Source organism: Anser cygnoides, chromosome 4 (genome assembly GCF_040182565.1).
Source record: "Anser cygnoides isolate HZ-2024a breed goose chromosome 4, Taihu_goose_T2T_genome, whole genome shotgun sequence".
Taxonomy (NCBI): Eukaryota; Metazoa; Chordata; class Aves; order Anseriformes; family Anatidae; genus Anser; species Anser cygnoides.
Genome location: NC_089876.1, coordinates 21,409,749 through 21,427,429, shown reverse-complemented (window position 1 = coordinate 21,427,429; position 17,681 = coordinate 21,409,749). Strand labels below are relative to the sequence as shown.

At 36.0% G+C, this 17,681-nt stretch overlaps 1 protein-coding gene and 1 long non-coding RNA gene across 8 annotated transcripts in view; both read right to left on the bottom strand.

Moving 5' to 3' along the window:
* The window catches only part of PCDH7 (protocadherin 7), a 280,634-nt gene that overhangs the window by 30,997 nt on the left and 231,956 nt on the right, over nucleotides 1–17,681 (bottom strand). The window lies entirely within an intron of this gene.
* Nucleotides 192–10,629, bottom strand: LOC106039099 (uncharacterized). Its single transcript, XR_001209050.3, has 3 exons — nucleotides 10,519–10,629; nucleotides 6,482–6,576; nucleotides 192–1,031 (listed from the first exon to the last, which is right to left on the bottom strand). It is a non-coding gene; the product is annotated as an uncharacterized lncRNA (long non-coding RNA).

Genomic DNA, 17,681 nt, shown 5'->3' with positions numbered 1-17,681 from the left:
ACACATAAATGCAGGTTCTTTTGAATTTTGATCAGTCTGGAAAATCCCACTAATTCTTCATTCCCTCCAACACATTGAAAAACACCTTATAATCTGTATTTGCAAAAGCTTTACTGTGCATTTAGCATCTCTGCCTTAAATGACAAATCTTGAGAAGAATGAACCAAACTTTATCAACAGCGGTTGTCTGCACAAACTTGGCAGTATACATGATATGTTATGTATGATGCCTTCCTTAAAACAAGCTGTTGAACTAGAATCTCATCTATACAGTACAATGCCTTTTGAAACATTTTCTTGCTGCATCTTCCAAAGGAGAGTGTTTGGAAATGCTCATGTGTAACATGGCAAAATTTCAGTAGAGTATAGCACGAGGGGGAGACAAAACCAAAGATGTATATTATGGAAATATATAGGACTGAACAAACATTTTCATACTCCTATGCATCACAGCTTAAATATTGATTTCTTTTACGTCCATTAAGAAAAACAACAACAAAAAAAAAACGTATTCCTCAAAATGCTGCTGGTATATACCATTAGACTAAATATCAGATTATTATTTTGTCACACCTGTGTTCTATTTTAAATCTTGTTTTAGGTTTTATTCATATGAATTTTGCTCTCCTTTTTCTAGTCTTCATAGTTGATGTTCTAGTAATATTTGTAAGTCAGATCAAGGATCCGAGCCAAAATTCCTACAAATAAATTTGGAATACGTTCATATATATATTTTTTTTCTTTTTCTTCTTATCTGGGGGGGGGGGGGGGGGGGAAGAATGCCCGAATCTACTTGAAACGGTGAGTTAAAACATTTGGTTTACTAAAGGAATACACATATTGAAAATATGCAAAAATAATATTATACATGCTCAACTAATTTCTTTCATAGATATATTGAATATATAACCATCCACAGGGGTGGCAGCTAGTAGATCATAATCCATCTGCAGGTTGGATGAATGTCGGCAGACCTTAGCAGTATGATGTAATGAGGACATGTACAGACAAGGTCTACGGAGAAAAGCACCCTGAAATAATGAAGAGGACTAAGAATGAGTTCATAGGTGAATGAGCAACATGACATTTGCCAAGACACATTTCTGACACATTTGAGGGAATTACATTTTTTTTTTCTAGTTACCTACATGTGCTTAAATTAATGGGGTCAGATTTGTATTTGGTTTCCACTTTTTAAAACCAATGAAGCTTTTTGATTTCCAGTGTTTGTGACTCATAAATGCTGGATTAAACTGACTCTTGCCAGCACACAGTTGAGTCCTGAAGTCACTGAAATTGCTCCATTGTAAAAAAACAGAGCAAGAAGGATAACTAAGAAAAGCAGAAGACTTGCGCGAAATATAATTTCCATCCTCTATGTCCCTAACTTCTGAATTGACCTTCCAAGAACTCACGTCTCCAGGAAATGTTGAACTTCTGTACAAAAATGTTTACTTTTCCATACTGCTGGCTTAGATTTTCTACTGCATCTTTCTTATGTCTGGCTTATGTTTGTAGACTCTACCCAGGTCTGCAGGTTCTGCTTTTAAAGATTTAAAGCCTTATTAGAAGTGGTAGACCAGCATACAGACTACCATCATGCAGCTCTACTTACCTAGAGAATACTCTGAGTAATTCACAAATGGTTAACTTTCGTCCTTTCACTTTAAGTGACTCAATCATTATCACTTTTTCCATTAGTGAACATGGCATAAGTCATAAGGAGCAACAACAATCAGGCTATAGTACTTCCAAAACAGGTTAAAAAAATTAACCATTACTGTAAAAGATACCTGTACAATATATTGCATATAATAAACAGGAATATTTATTTTTAGAATTTTATCTAACAATATTTACTGTACCCAGATTAAAAGGTTGTATGTTTCCAAGAGTTTGACAATACCAAAATGCCAAAGATTTGAGAACTGGAGTTGTTTTAAACGCTGAGATGAATAATAGATGAATATACATACCCCTATGAAGTGTTTTCATTTTCACATACTTTAATGTGACATTTAGATTCAATATACCTTTTATGGTTATTAAAAACAAACAAACAAACACACACACTTAGAAAACAGAGAATTTTCAGTGGGAGAGTTGGATTTCATGGTATCATTTCATTCCTTTTATATCGGCATGAGTTCCAACTCAATTTATATGGCCTATTTCTTTACATAGACAGAAATAAAATCAGGATATACATCAGTTTATCTGCCACAGAGAGGTATTGGGAATTTTGTTTTTTAGGTCCATTAGTGTAAATTGATATATAGTACATCATAAGCCATCCAATGAGGGCATTTTTTTTTCTTTATATCAGGTGAAGATCTGGATCAAGATTAAACTGTAACTTGAAAACCAAAATGTAATGTTCATAGGCTATACCAATAGCAAACAAAATCTTAAGTGATGTGATGTTGACAAAGTTTTCTCCCTCGTGATCTGCTAGCTTATGCTGCTATTTCTTAGAAATGCTACACTAGTTTTTGCTCCAGACATTTCAGTTCACCTTTCATGTTCTCTAACAGTGAGAGCTTAATGGTACATATTTGCAGAGGTAAACAATGTAATTTATAATATGGAAAGCCACCATGCAAAACATCTGTCTTTAGGCTAAAGGAAATATTCTTTGTCCAGTCAACTATCTGCTCCTTCACTAGTAAAGTAAAACAATTTGAAACAATAAACAGTGATGGATAATTAAAATTTTGTTAAAAGCAGAAAATGAGACACTAATGGATGTTTCTAAATTCATAAAACAAGGGGCTTAAATTATACCACAAGCTCACAATTAAAAAAAAAAAAAGTATATAAATCAAACAGAGATACGTCAGAAATGTAAAAACAAATCCTGCTGTCATATTCTAACTTACATACATGCAGAGACATAACTCGACATATTTCACAACATTATCAGCCGAGTGATTTGCCAGTAATTATGGCAGCAAAAATTTTGCTCTTTGAATGCCTGAAGACTTTCACGGCAATTTGATGACCTAAATGAAATAAACCTTCTGTCTTCAAAGACATCTACATTCTGTGTTACAGAAAGTTGTCCTCCCTCTGTCAACACTTCTGAATTCACAGGAAGCTGAATAGCAGCATTAACACAAGGCTGAGCCTGGCCTAAGAAGCCATCCTGAGAGATGGCATCAGACACAAGGCTGAGCCTGGCCTAAGAAGCCATCCTGAGAGATGGCATCAGAGCAGAACTGCATTCTGCCCTGTTCTGAGCAAACTCATGCTTCCCCACCATATACAGTCAAACTTCTGCCAGCCATACTGCAAGTATCAACCTGAATTGACGTTTCCTGGCTTCCTTGTTTCTCGGGATAGAAGAGCTTCTATAGATCCTGATTTTAAAGGTTTTCTCACCAACAGCCCTTGGAGTAATACATTCTGTATCTTTTTAGCATCTACCCTACAAAGGATATTCAACTGCAATTACTATTAGACTGAAATCTGTCATTAGAAATATTTTTAAAAGAAACTAAACAGCCCTGCAGTGACAATGCAATTCTGACTTTCGGAGAAAGCAGCAGAAATAGTAAACACTATTTTGCAAAACTTCAGTTCCAAAACATGAAAAACATTGCATTTTGGCCACAGTTTCAGCTCTGTTTAACTGCAGTATAAAGCAACTCATCTTTGTATAATGAAGAACATTTCCCACAACAAACCTTAACCATAAAGACATGAAGATAAATGTTTTTATCCTGACTACTCTGCTTTAGAGCTTTTGCCTAAAAATTGTCTTTTTTTTTTCCCCCCTGCAGTTTCTGCTCTTTTTGATGCCATTGGAAGCATTACTGCTAATCAATTGACGCAAAACAGAGTAATTTGGCAAAACATGGGTAGAATCTAGAAAAAAAATAAGCCATAAAGAATTAGTAAGGTATTGTGGTTTTTGTTTCGCGCTTTTTTTTTTTTCTACAGATGAAAAAGTAAAAAAATGGGGATAGGATGGAGGCACACAAAGCTAATAAGAAAGAAGGTAGAGAAGAAAAAAAAAGTTTTATTTTCTTGAGGTCTATGTCCTGGATTATTAATATTCCTGAAATTGGCATGAAAGGTTTTATCGTTCCCCAGCACAGTCATTTTTATCTTGTCTCTGGCCAGACAAATATGTTTGGCAGCATTTAAATAAAAAGTACTTAATCCTCTGTACAAAGAAAGTCTTTCTGGTGTCTTGGATTTTGAAGAAATGCAATTTTTAATCAATATATATTCTGTAACCCCTTTATTGTACAAAGAACATCTGTTCTTCCACCTGTCCTAAGATAAAAAATACCTAGATTGATATTTATCAGAAATTATTTAATTTCTAGAACCTTTAATATGAAGTTTACTTGACTTTCCCACAGGCTGGGAGCAGTGTGTGTGCCCAACCAGCTGATGAGGGGGACCAGCATGAGTGAGGTAAGTGTGGGCCTCCACACCAACAGCAGGGCCATGGGTCACAGCCCATGTACCTGGTGCCACCTGCTGGAGCGTCTTAGCGTCTGAATCTTCCCCAAACCTGGTGTGTGTGGTGTGTGTATTTGCTGGCAAACTTCGAGGTGGACTAACCTGTGAAGCAAGTAAGGGGTTCGGGATCTGGGCAGGTGTGCTGGACAGAGGGGCTGTGCCTGTACTCAAGGCTCCAGGTGGGGGTACTGGACAGACTGAGGGGCTATGCCAGTGCTTGTGGGATCTGACGCAAGTCCTGAATGGACAAAAGGGCCATGCCAGGTACTTGAAGGATCTGTGAATGTGTGTGTACATGTGAACCTAGAGAGTGCTGTGTGTGTGCCTTCATGAGTGAACTTCTGTCTCTATCAGCTGGAGAGGAGAAAGGGTTCTCAGCAGTCATTGATTTACAAGTCCCATGCATAAGTGTTGTTGAAAGCAGCCCTTGACTAGGGCTGCCTTTGTGGCTGGTTGTGTCAATGTCCTGTCTCTGTCTGTGTGTCTCTGGAATATGTGCTCAGCTTTGCTGACAGCTGAATCTGCAAAGGGAAAACTGCCAGTCACATCCCCCAGCCAGGGCAGAGACCCCACATCCTCAGGCTGGACAGCAGTAGTCCTAAGCCAGAGCAGATGAAGGAGGTAGCCACTTGCTCTTGTCATTCTTTGTTTTCACTTAACAGTTATTTGATCCTCACTGGTACAAAGTTGAGAGGAAAGATATTGTGCATCATATAGGCAATCTTCCTGCTCCTACCGTTTTGAATTTCTTTGTTCTTCCTCTTTCCCGAGATCATTTTGGTTTCTATTCCTCTCTTTTAAAATATTCCAATTGTCTCCCAGAATGATAACATCAAATATGTAACAAGAGTATTCCTTTCTTTCATCCCAATTTTTAATGAAAATGATCAGCAAGTCCAGATTTGGGACAAATCCCTCTAGATTAAAAAGTAAAAAAGTAAACAGTAAAACCTCTGCAACTGTTTTCGAAACAGATGCATACTCTTTCATACCAGCTTAATTGATCATAATTCCCATGATTTCTTACGGGAATATCACTATAGTCAAAAGCCTTGCAGAAGCAAAAATATAACACATCTACCACTCTCGTCCCCACACTTTTACACTGCTGCAGTTATTTGGTAGACCTTTCAACACTGCTGGGAGCACTGGCAGTGACTGGATAGCTTTGTTATCTGAGTAAAATTAGAGGATAGAAAGAAATGAAAGGGACAAAATAGATCCTCTCATACTTCTTGAAATCTATATGCTACTGATACCATCTGAGCTCAAATGTGATTAGTTCTGCACGATGAAGATCTAGTTCTGGCTTTTACATTCCGGTTTACAGCTAAAGAAACAAGGTAGAAGAGAGTAACTGCATAGACAAACTGTCATTACCCTCATGAGCTACGGATTGCCTCTACCTTCTGCAACTACTCTTGAAAATGGAAATAGAATCATTTTTACTGCATTAGTGTTTGTCAAAGATCAGCTAGTTCAGGAAATGAAGGTCTGAATGTGTTAAAAATCTCTCTCTGACATTATTCGGGCTGAAAGGTCATATACTATTGCTCAGAGGCTGCTTGGGATTGGATCCCCCAAAAGCTAGCAATAATAATAATAATAATATGCTTCTATAATAACTGTCAAAAATCCAACATGTTAATTTAGAGGTTGGTTGTAAAGTCCTTCACAGATCCAGTACAATTTAAATACAGTTCAATTGCACCAATAAAGTAATTTGCTCTGTAAAATACAGTGAACAGCTTTTTGCATCTATCTTAATGCTTCCCTACCCTGTTGTGATACTGTTTCCAAAAAAGACTTCTGTCCCTGCTGTTTGGGGAGATGTATCTATAATGTCTTGATCCAAGCATTTCATATTCAACAGATGGTGATCTTGGCTGTACATTCATTCTGGTTTCTCTGAGCCTGAGTGCTTAATACCTCTTTTCTCTGCCAATCACTTCCTAACTAGAAAATGAAACCTGATTTGACAAGAACTCTTCCCTGTGCTCTCTCTCACCTTTAGTGAACACTGACACCTTCAGACATTATTCCAAGATGTTTGCCTTTGATCTGCCAGCTGAAGAAGGAAGTCTGATATTCTGTTGTTTAATCCTGCATACAGGTAGGGAAGAATAGAGGTCTTAGTTTATACAGAATTAATATTTATTTCTTCATCAGGAAAAATGTTCAACACACCTCCACTTGTACAGGCTAAGAAGCTGCCACCTCAACCAGCTGACTTTTTAAATCCAAAGGCCAAATCATATTTGCACATCTTTTTTCCTTCCTTTTCCACATCTGAGGAGCACAGAGGAATGAAGTTACAGTCTTCCTGTAACATGGTTTTCACTTCATCTTTTCCTTCTTATTCAATAGATATTCAGCATGGAGGGAAAAAGAAAATATATAACTGTGTTTTTAAACAACACAAACAATACAACTCTGAACTGGATTATTCAGAGTCTTCTTGAACTGCAAGCCTTTATCCTGTCTGACAAAGTTTGCATTTGTTGTTGGCATTAGTGTTTGCCTTTCCTTTCAGATTCTTGATTGAGGTTAGTTTTTTTAAAAAAGTAGAAATGACACCAACAGTCATAGTTCCTTTCCTTTTTGTGTATACAGGAAGTGGTGAGGCAAAGCATAACGTGTTTATGTTGATGAACATGAATAAGGTTGTCTCTCTTTTTGCTGTTCTATTCTTTTTTGTTGTTGTTTTTGTTGTTGTTGCTTTTTTGTTTTGTTTTGTTTTTAACTCAGAAAGTAGTAGAATTAATCCTGTAATCTGAAAGATAACAAGCTATGTCTAGCCTGTATGTAAGGTAAGAAAAAAAAAATCTGTTTCATTAACATTTCCAAAACTCCAATACATTCCAAAACTTAATACATTGCCATTAGTGGCAATGCCACCAGAAATGAAAGGGCATCCCAAAATAACCCCAAAGAAACACCTGTTTACAGAAATAACTAATTCAAGAAATGACTGAATACTAGTATATGAAAGAGAAAATCGGAGAAGATAACTTTATCCAGATGTGGTTTCATGACATCACTAACCATCTTGCCATATGATTTGTATTCTGTTACAAAATATGAAAAGTATTACCACTGGTTTCAGTCATTGATATATTTTAATAACTGCAATTATAGAATTATATTAATATAGAATTATATTAATTGTAAATGGTGGTTTAATTTAAAATAATAATACTTTGATGCCTCCCTGGATCTTTTCCTTCTTCTTTATTCACTAAACCTGATTACTTCTACTTTGTAAAAGCAGAAATCAAGTGAAATAAACTCATATCAGACAATACTGGATTATGGAGAGGAACTATGAAAACATCACACACTTGCTTTACAGGGTAGGAGATCCTTTTTGTTTTGTGTCTGTGTAATGTGTGGTGCAGTATATCCTCCTACTGAGATGAACTCCTAAACCACTTAACACTACAATTCAATATCATGAACATTGCTGTCATTAGTGATCACCATTATTTCATACACAACAATCAGTACTTTGTCTTCAGTACTCTGACTCCTAGTCGTGAATTTGCTTTCCGAGAACTATGCAAAACAAGTCTGCTCTAAATGATTTATATAATCTGCTTAAAGACACAAACAGGGCAAACTTAAGAGTTTTTGACGGTACTGATATTCTGATATACCAATGCGAGTACAGACCGTACAAACCTGGAATAAGCATTATTGTTGCAGGCACTACAGACCCCACAATTTCAATCTAGAAACCCATGGACAAGACAACAGAAAACAAATTTCTATATTAACTACTTCTTTCCTTTTAGTTTTCCCACTGACAATTTGAAATATTGATTACTTCAGAAAAACTTGCTTACTCACAAGTTTTCATTGCAATTATGTGGTCTCCCTGAGAGAAAATTCACAAGACTGTTTTAACAATCTATTTTCTTATTGTGTTAAATATCATATAATTTAGACTTGATGTGAATCATCATCATCCCTAAGGCATTTTACATCTTTATTCAGGTATGAAAGTATACACAACTTTTCAAACTGTGGAGCTTGCTGACTTCAATTAGAATCCATAGCATTTGATTTTCATTTTTTTCCTGTTTAGAGAACATTTCAGAACATGTTCTGTGGGTTCGCTATTTTTAGAACTTTCAGCTAGAATGCTGGAGTCTTTTCATTTTCATTCTTGCTTACCTGGTGGCTATTCAGCTCAGTACTTGTGTTATGTACTGTGGATTTCTTTATTGGAAAAATATTTTGGGAACTCCCCATTGTATAAACTGAAAAAACAGATTAATGGGAATAACCAAAATAGAATTCCTGTGATCAGCTCTATCCGATAACATCTAGAACTTTGACTTCAAATAACTTCTGCAATTCTCTGCCACTGAAAAATGAGCATATTGGAGACAAGTTGGACTAATATGCAGGTTTGTTTAATCTTTTTGGAACATTTACAGCATCTCAGAACGTAGAAAAATGTGAAGCAGTAACCAGGATCAAATAACTCTTTTAAGATCACAAAATTTTAAGGTTAATGAGGTGGTCCACTTCCTACTTTGTGCAAAAAAGTAAATATTGGAAGTAATATGCTAATAAAAGTCAAAACTGGAAGACTTGCAGTACGGTATACTGTTTCAGTCATATTTTGTATGCACCACAAACAAATCTCCCATATCTAGTGAATATCTACTCCACTATGAAACATTGTATTTTAAGGGCTTAACTACAACTTTCTTTGTTCTGCTACCCTTTTATATTTGTACCTTAAAAATACTTGAAGGAGGAAGAAGAAAGCACACAATTAATCTTACTTTTACAGCTCCCATTTCTGGGTACTACTGAAGTATTCTTCAATAATGTAAGCAGATCTTTCAGATCTCTTCTAAACCAGTGTTCTCTGTTATTCTCATTGAACAGAATTGCTTGGTACTGTAATTCTTAACATGGAAATTTGTTATTGTATAGCATATTTAAAATACAGAAACATAAACAGATTTGCAATATTGTTTTCAGAAAAAAATAATATCAGAGATTAATCAATGTCACAAGCCATATGCAGAAAAACGGGAAATTTAGAAACATTACTCAGCCACGTAGAGGTAGCATGAGGAAATCTAAAGTTCAGTTGGAGCTAAAACTTGCAGAGGACATCAGGGTCAACATGAACAGCTTCCACTGCTACATTAGAAGCAAAAGGATACACAAAGAAAATGTGGGCCTAGCTGTAAATGGGGTGGGTGAGTTGATGACAGTAGACACAAATAAGGCTGAGGTACTCAGTGCCTTCTTCACCTCACTTTTCTTTGACAGGGCCTTTGTGCTTACAAAGACATGGAGAAGAATCATCAGCAGAGGATGAGGATTAAGTCAGGGTTTACCAAAGGGAACTCAACCTACACAAGTCCAGAAATGGAAAAGGCAAAATGTTACACATGTGGTAAGCCAAAATGGTTAACCTTAGAATCTACAGTCCTCACTTTGGTCCCTAGGAAGATAAGGCTGAGAGTCCTCTTGCAACACATTTCTCAGCACGTGAGGGAGAAAACAGTGTTTGGGAACAGCCTGCATAGATTTATTCTGGGTAAATCATACCTGACTGACCCAACTGTCCTCTATAATAAAAGTTTGTGGATAAGAAAAAAGCAGTGGAGGTCATTTACCTCAACTTTAGAAGGACTTTCAACACTGCTTCTTGCATTACTTTGTTATGCAAGCTGAAATGTTACCATCTGGACAGGCAGACAACCAGATGTATAAAAAACTGTTTGAATGATTGGGCAAAGAGGGTACTATTTAGCGGGTTTTATTCTATCTGCATTCCAGCAGCAAGTAGAGTACCACGAGGGTCTCTCCTGGGACCTGTCCTGTTTAACATCTTCATCAGTAAAATCTGAATGAGGTGAATGGATTGCACTCTCATCAAGTTTGCAGATGACATCAGACTGGGGGACCAATTGATATGCTCAAGGGCAAGGTGCCCATCCAGAGGGACCTAGACAGTCTGGAGAAACTGGCCAACAGGAACCTTATAAAATTCAAGAGCAAATGCTAGGCTTGCACCTGGGTAAGAAGAGCCCGTCATAATATGCAGGCTGGGACCTGACTGGCTGCAGAGCAGCTTTGCTGAGAAGGACCTGTAGGTGGTGGTAGATGACAAGCTAGGCATGAGCCAGTAGTGTGTCCTGGTAACAGCGGCCAAGAGCCTCCTGTGATGTACTCACAGAATCATGGCCAGAAGGATCCATGGTAGCGATTGTTCCTGTCTCCTAAGCACTTGTGAAACCGCATCTACAGTCCTGTGTCCAGTTTTGGGCCTCCTGCTCAATACAAGAGACACATTGATTAACTACAGTGAGTTCAGTAGAGAGCCCCCAAGCTGATCAGGGACTGGAGTACTTAGCCTGTGAGAAAAGGCTGAGGGAACTGAAGAAGAGACAGTTTCAGTGGGGCCTAACAGCAACAAGAACTGGTGAGATCAGTGAGACAACAAAACCAGGCTACTCACAGATGGGCATGGAGGGAGGATAAGAGAGAAAATCCACCTGGCTATAACTAGAAACTTCTTCACCCCAAGGATAGTCAAATTGTGGGGCAGGTTGTGCAGTCACCATCCTTGAGGGTTTTCAAGACCTGACTGAATAAAGCCCTAATTAACTTGATCTGACCTCACAGCTGACTACTTTAAGCAGGAAGTTGGATTTAGAGACCTGAAGTCCCTTCCAACCTGAATTATTGTATGATCCTATGATTAAAGATGAAGAATGTTGATACTCATGTATGCATGTATGCTGAACAGCTACCTCACTTGATCAAGGAGGTAGAAATAATAGTCTGAACAATGATAAAATCCTGCATGATCCTTTCTATCATTTCATTAGGTAATTTGCAGTATCATTGCATTTGGGAATATTAACGCATACACAAAAAAATGTCATTAGTGCATATATAAAGCCCCTGAATGATGAAGGAAAAGCTAATTTCCCTTTCCATTACTCTTCACTCATTTCTCTCTGTCCTTAGAATTATTGAAGTAATTTGGGTTACTCTAACAAAGGGAAGATTAGACTCATTCTAGAAACAAGTGTCAATGAACTTGCTGATATAATGGAGTGATTTATTATATTCGGTTGCTTAGAAAATATTATCCTAAATGATCACTTGCACTAAAACATTCTACAATATTAGGACTTAGGACACGGTGAATAATATAATAGCAGAAATCATACGTCTAACTTCTGTTAATCATATTAATTAAAATAAAATAAAATAAAATAAATACTGCACGTGATCTTTTCCGTTATGGCAGTAAACGTAAACTCCAGAGACCCCAATCAGTTTGATCACCATATAGTAAACTTTAATTTGGATGTCTTTATATCCCAGTAATTGAGTCCCTTAATCTGTGGAATAAACTTTTTCAATTCAACACGTAAAGCAGCTAATGGTGTAGGAAGTAGTTTATAAGAATGATATTCTAAGAAACATTTAAAAAATGCTATTCTATTCTAAAAAAAACCCTAAGATTTAATCATTAAGAAATATTTAGAATGCAGAGTATTCAGACTAGATTAACTTATCTATTTATCTTACATAAAGTTTTTACCATGAAGAACAGGGATATTATCAGCTATTATGCATTTATATTTTCATTGTCTTTTACTCACAAAAGAAATTTTCCTATTTACAAAAGTACAACACATTCTCTATTCATCTATTTGCTTTCCTTACACTGACAAGCCAAAAAGCTATTTAAATGAAGTATAAAAATAATCTCTCTAGGGGAATAATTTTCCCATAAGAGGTTAATATCGAGTATCCTGGACACAAGGTTAATTATTGTAATTTAACACATTGAGAGAATTTACAATAAAGAGATATTAACAAGATCTCTTAGGTTGTCAGAAAACTGGTATGTTTCATGACTGTTTTCCAACTAGGTACCATTAATAGCATATTAAATGTATTAATCTCTGTTCACTTTGGTTCTTCTGACTAAACGTTTGATAGACTCAGTTTATCAAATAAATATCACAAGGTCTAAAATATTATTTTATTCAGCTAAAAAGGAATCAAAAAGGCTCAAGGTTGAAAATGGTACTGAATAATTTCTTACACATCTGTAATACAAATTGAGGTTTTCAATTTAAATTCTCCCTTCCGCCTTGTTAACATTTGTATATAGAAACGTAGAATATCCTGAGTTGGAAGGGACCCAAGAGGATCATGGAGTCCAACTCCACACAGGACCACCCAAAAATCAGACCATGTGTCTGAGAGCGTTATCTAAATGCTGCTTGAACTCCAGCAAGCTCAGTGCTGTGACCACTGCCCTGGGCAGCCTGTACCAGTGCCTGACCACCCTCTGGGTTAAGAACCTTTCCTTAACACCCAGCCTGACCCTCCCCTGTCCCAGCTCCGTGCCATTCCCTCAGGTCCTGTCACTGTCCCCAGAAAGCAGAGCTCAGCGCCTGCCCCTCTGCTCCCCTCATGAGGGAGCTGCAGGCCGCCATGAGGACTCCCCTCAGTCTCCTCTGTTGTGGGCTGAACAAACCAAGAGACCTCAGCCACTCATCATCATACATCTTCCCCTCTAGACTCTACACCATCTTTGTAGTCCTCCTTTAGACACTCTGCAGTAGCTTTACATCCCCCTTGTATCATGGCACCCAGAACTACACACATTACTTAAGGTGAAGCCACACCAACACAGAATAGAGCAGGACAATCGCTTCCCTTGATATACACACACTAAATAGTCACATAATTACCGGAACATTTTATATTTATTTGTATTTATCTATATAGTGACTACAGGGCATGATCAGGGTCTTTTCAGGGCATAGCTGCAGCTAAAGAAAGTGATGGTGGAGCTGTGCACATTTCACTGTATAATTCTGTGTTTTTAATGCTTATCAATAACACTGGAAAACCACATTCAGTTCCATCCTCTCTCTCCTCAAGATATAGCACTGTTTTCCAGTGTTTGGGCACACACATATTCCTACCTGATGAATGTTCTGCATTGCATAAAATAATATTTATTGTTTCCCTCCCCCCTGTCCAGGTGGGAATAAATGTATGGCTCTATGGCTCCTCTATAACTTACTAGTCAAGATATTCTTAGACGTATGAAAAATAATGCAATACATATTGAAATGGGGTTTCAAGCCATAACCCTTTTTTTCCTCTCACAGTGAGCATCCTGAACTACAGAAACATGTGATATTCCACTTCTCAACTACATGAACTATTCTCAGACATACAGAAAAGATGTAGCAGAAGAAACTATTCCATATAAGTATATTCTATAACCAGGCTTCTAGTGACACTCCAGAGAATTTCTAAGTCACAAAATCAGAAAAAAAAGTGAACACAGGCTGCCAGTATTCTGAATGGAATAACAGGAGATAGTAACAGCTTCTCCTTGACCATACATTAAAAATAATAAAAAGGCAAAAAATAAGGCAAAAAATAAATGACAGTTGCCTCTTGAACAATGAACTTAAGTTCATTCGTAAGTGTCTTCTTTAAAGAAGACACTCAAGCCTATGAAAACTTACTGGAGAAAGGCATCTCAATCCCATGTCTCCCAAACCTCAGTAATAAAAACACAATTTCTGCTACTTGTGTTGGATTGTAATGATCACACTCTGGGAAGCTTAATATTTCCTACTTAATGTACAGTGAGGTCTCTGCGACAAGCTACATAAAATTTAGTGAACTATACTCTTGCCTGAATTTCTTTTTGGATCTAGCCCTGTATTTTTAAAAGGACATTAGGACATTCAGATATTTTGTATTTTCATGTAAATTTAAGAATTTCTAGGATATTTAGGGCACACAAATACTGCATTCTTTCCATTCATTTGGGATTACAGAAAAAAAAAATCAGAACAATATAAGTAAAAGACTACAAAAAACAGACTCATACTACTCATCCTTACAGTAGCCATAAAATAATGGAAGAAAAAGCAGAAGACTAACTCAGACTAACTATAGATCATTAATAAACTGGGGATAAAAATGAATAGTGACTTCAGTAATTGGAACAGAGACTCCTTTTAGGTCTTTCTACTACCTGAGGAGTTGGAGAGGAGGGCTAAGTCATTCCCAATTAAATCCATGGTAATTACATAGAACAATTTGAAGTAGCTTGAAAGAGGAATTTTTCCAATAATCAGGCCACAAGATCAAGTTTCTTCAAAGAACACAGTCAAGAAGCTGGAATGAATCTCTCCTCAATTTCATCTATTAACATAATTCTATCATTTTGATTTTCAGTCTGAAAAGGTTTTGTTTGGAAAACATTAGAATAATTTTCATATGTTACCCTTTAAATTTCTTATTGCAATCCAAGTCAGGAAATTCAGAGGAGAAGAAAAAGAGAGAATGAGAGGAGTATGTATTTTATTAATCTCAAGAAGGATTCAAATTTATCCTGAGTTTTACAAAAAAAATTTAGTTTTTATTTGAGCTGAACCTATATATCTAGAGACCCTTGAAATGAAACACACTGGCACAAAACAAGAAATCTCCTATAACTTACTACTTACTGCAGTTTCATACTCTTACTATCTACACAATTAAACCTTTTTTGAAACTAGGAGAAAGATTATGCCTCTTAATCCATAATAGTAACAGGAAAAAGAAAATAAAGCTTTGAGAATTAAAACTTTTTTTTCCCCAATAAAGGAATGATAAAGAACAAGTCAGTAAACCAACCCAATCTCTTCCCCCTCCCCTCCCCAAGTTCTAAAAACAGATGGACCCTTTACTAAACTTTTATTTGAGCAGTACATTGTCTGATATACATTATAAAAAGAAATCTTGCATAAAAAGAAATATGCATTTTGCACATTTGCCTAAGCAAAATACATCCAAAAAGGGCAATATATTAACCTACAGCTTTATTAGATAAATTGACCTCACAATCATAAATATGATGAAAAAACCACAATCAACAAAGATGAAAAAAACACACCCCATTAAATATCAACATTGTAGCGTTTCAGGAAATACAATTTTAAATGATCACCAGTCATTAAAATAATGCTCCTTTTAACTATATATTTCAGTGGCTAATACTGAATGAAACAAAACATCTCTGCCACCTTTAGCTTCTAGCTATCCGATTTTCATGTTTTAAACTTTTTTTTTTTTAAAATCAGTATATAGCTCACTTATTTAAAAACAAACAACAGTTAAACCACAGTTGCAGTTAAAAGAATTGTTTTAGTGTCAGAAATACTACAATTAAGTGCCTATATGAGAAAAAAAAAAGACAAAAGAACAAGCTACACATTAGCCATTAGATTCATTCTGCAAGGACCTTTATATGGAGGGAAAAATAAAGTGAGAATCCACTACACAGTTCATTTGTGCAGTACTACTACCTATAAATCCTTCTTTTCATTCCACTGGAGTCAATATATATGATGATTTTAATAAAAAGACACCAGTATTTAAATTAATTTACATCCAAGTAGCATGTTGTCCAACAACATTCACAGCCATCACACATTCTCAGTAAATGTGGCGGATAGATACGGTAACACTCATGATGATCATCTAGCTTGGCAAATTATTGCATTTCTGAAAAACAGATTAGTGTTGTGAAGTGAAAGCCAAGATTTTCTATCAAATTGGCTCACTTGTATTCCCTCCTCAGCTCTTTACAGACAAGGATATGACAATATGACTTTAACCTGAGTTTGTAGTTACACAGTCTGTAGAAGTATTTTGGAGATTTTATCATTTACCATGTCATGCAGCAATACATATTTTTTCTGCAGTACAGCTACACAAGCCTAAGGCAGTAGGTATAGATATAAGCTGTCTTGACAGGATCGACTTTGTGCAATACTGCTATAAAAACAAACTTTATTACAACTTGTTTAAACCATGCAATTTAAGTTGTTAAATCCTTCTGATAAACCCAGTTTCTATCTATGCATTTTAACATTAAAAGTGGTATCTAGGTACTCTGGGCAAAAGCTTGATATATCTGTGCTTTGTCAAAAGATGTTCCAAAACTCCACATTATGCATGGAAATTGTACCAATAAGTATGGGTTTGGTAATCATAATAGGACCTTCAATGAAATTGGCTGACTAGTTTAACTTACATGTTACTGAGTTATTTGAGAGGATCATTTCCTGAGCAGCTTGGTAGTTCCAAAAATTTCACATTAAAATCCATGCCAACATAGAGATCTTTTTCTACAGTATCTGAACATTTGTTATGGTTCATTTACTGGATATGTTAAGAAGTTTTCAGGAACAGACTTTTAGTTATTTTAATTTGTTTAGTTTATTGTAACTATTTAAAAAAAATCAAAAAAGCTTATGAAATAACATTATTAGTGGAGTCTATTTTTATCAGATCAGTGAATAGCTCAATTTCAGAATAATGATGCTGAACTTTGCAATATAGTAAACATTGTCTTACATTTTGCAAAGATAAATACAATGGCATTCCTCACAAATTAAACATCAGTTTATATAATTTGTTTCAGCAATGAAATAGATATATTGAAGTTTATCTATATTTTCAAAAGAGAAAAGTTCATGTGCTTCACACTCTATTTACTCAGACATCTATTTTACTGAAAGACAAAAAAAAAGAAACTTCAGGTTTCAGCACCTAGAAACAATACTCACAAATTATTCTAGAAGAGAAAAAATCATTTCTTCTGCAGTCAATAGTTAAACCCCACCAAAAATATGTGCTTTTCCTCAGCAACTTGTTCACTATCATGTTCCCCCAAATATTTTCCACTCTATTTTGCTATGTCTATACCTATATATTATTGTGAAAAATAAAATATAGAAGGATTTCTAAATATGAACAAATTCATAATGCTTAGTTATAAGGGTACAGGTCTCTAAATACAAGTCCAAAGAAAAGGCATGCACCTCAATTACTGCCTAAGAGACAGATACTGCTATGCTTATTCCCAGGAGCAGATTCACAGACTGTTGAATAGTGTTCAGACTCCATCACTGCTATTCAGGATCTCTCATCATGTTTGCTATCACATAGATGAGGGTCTAGTATTCTAAGGGTGGCACTTTAAAGGGCTGGCAGTGTCTGAAATACCTTCTCCAGACATGAGTGATCCAACAGAGGCTACTCTCAAAGCCTCTATATCTCAGAAGCTATGACAATCAAACTGAGAATGTATTTCTTTAGTAATACAAAACCAGCAAAAAATGACACTCATT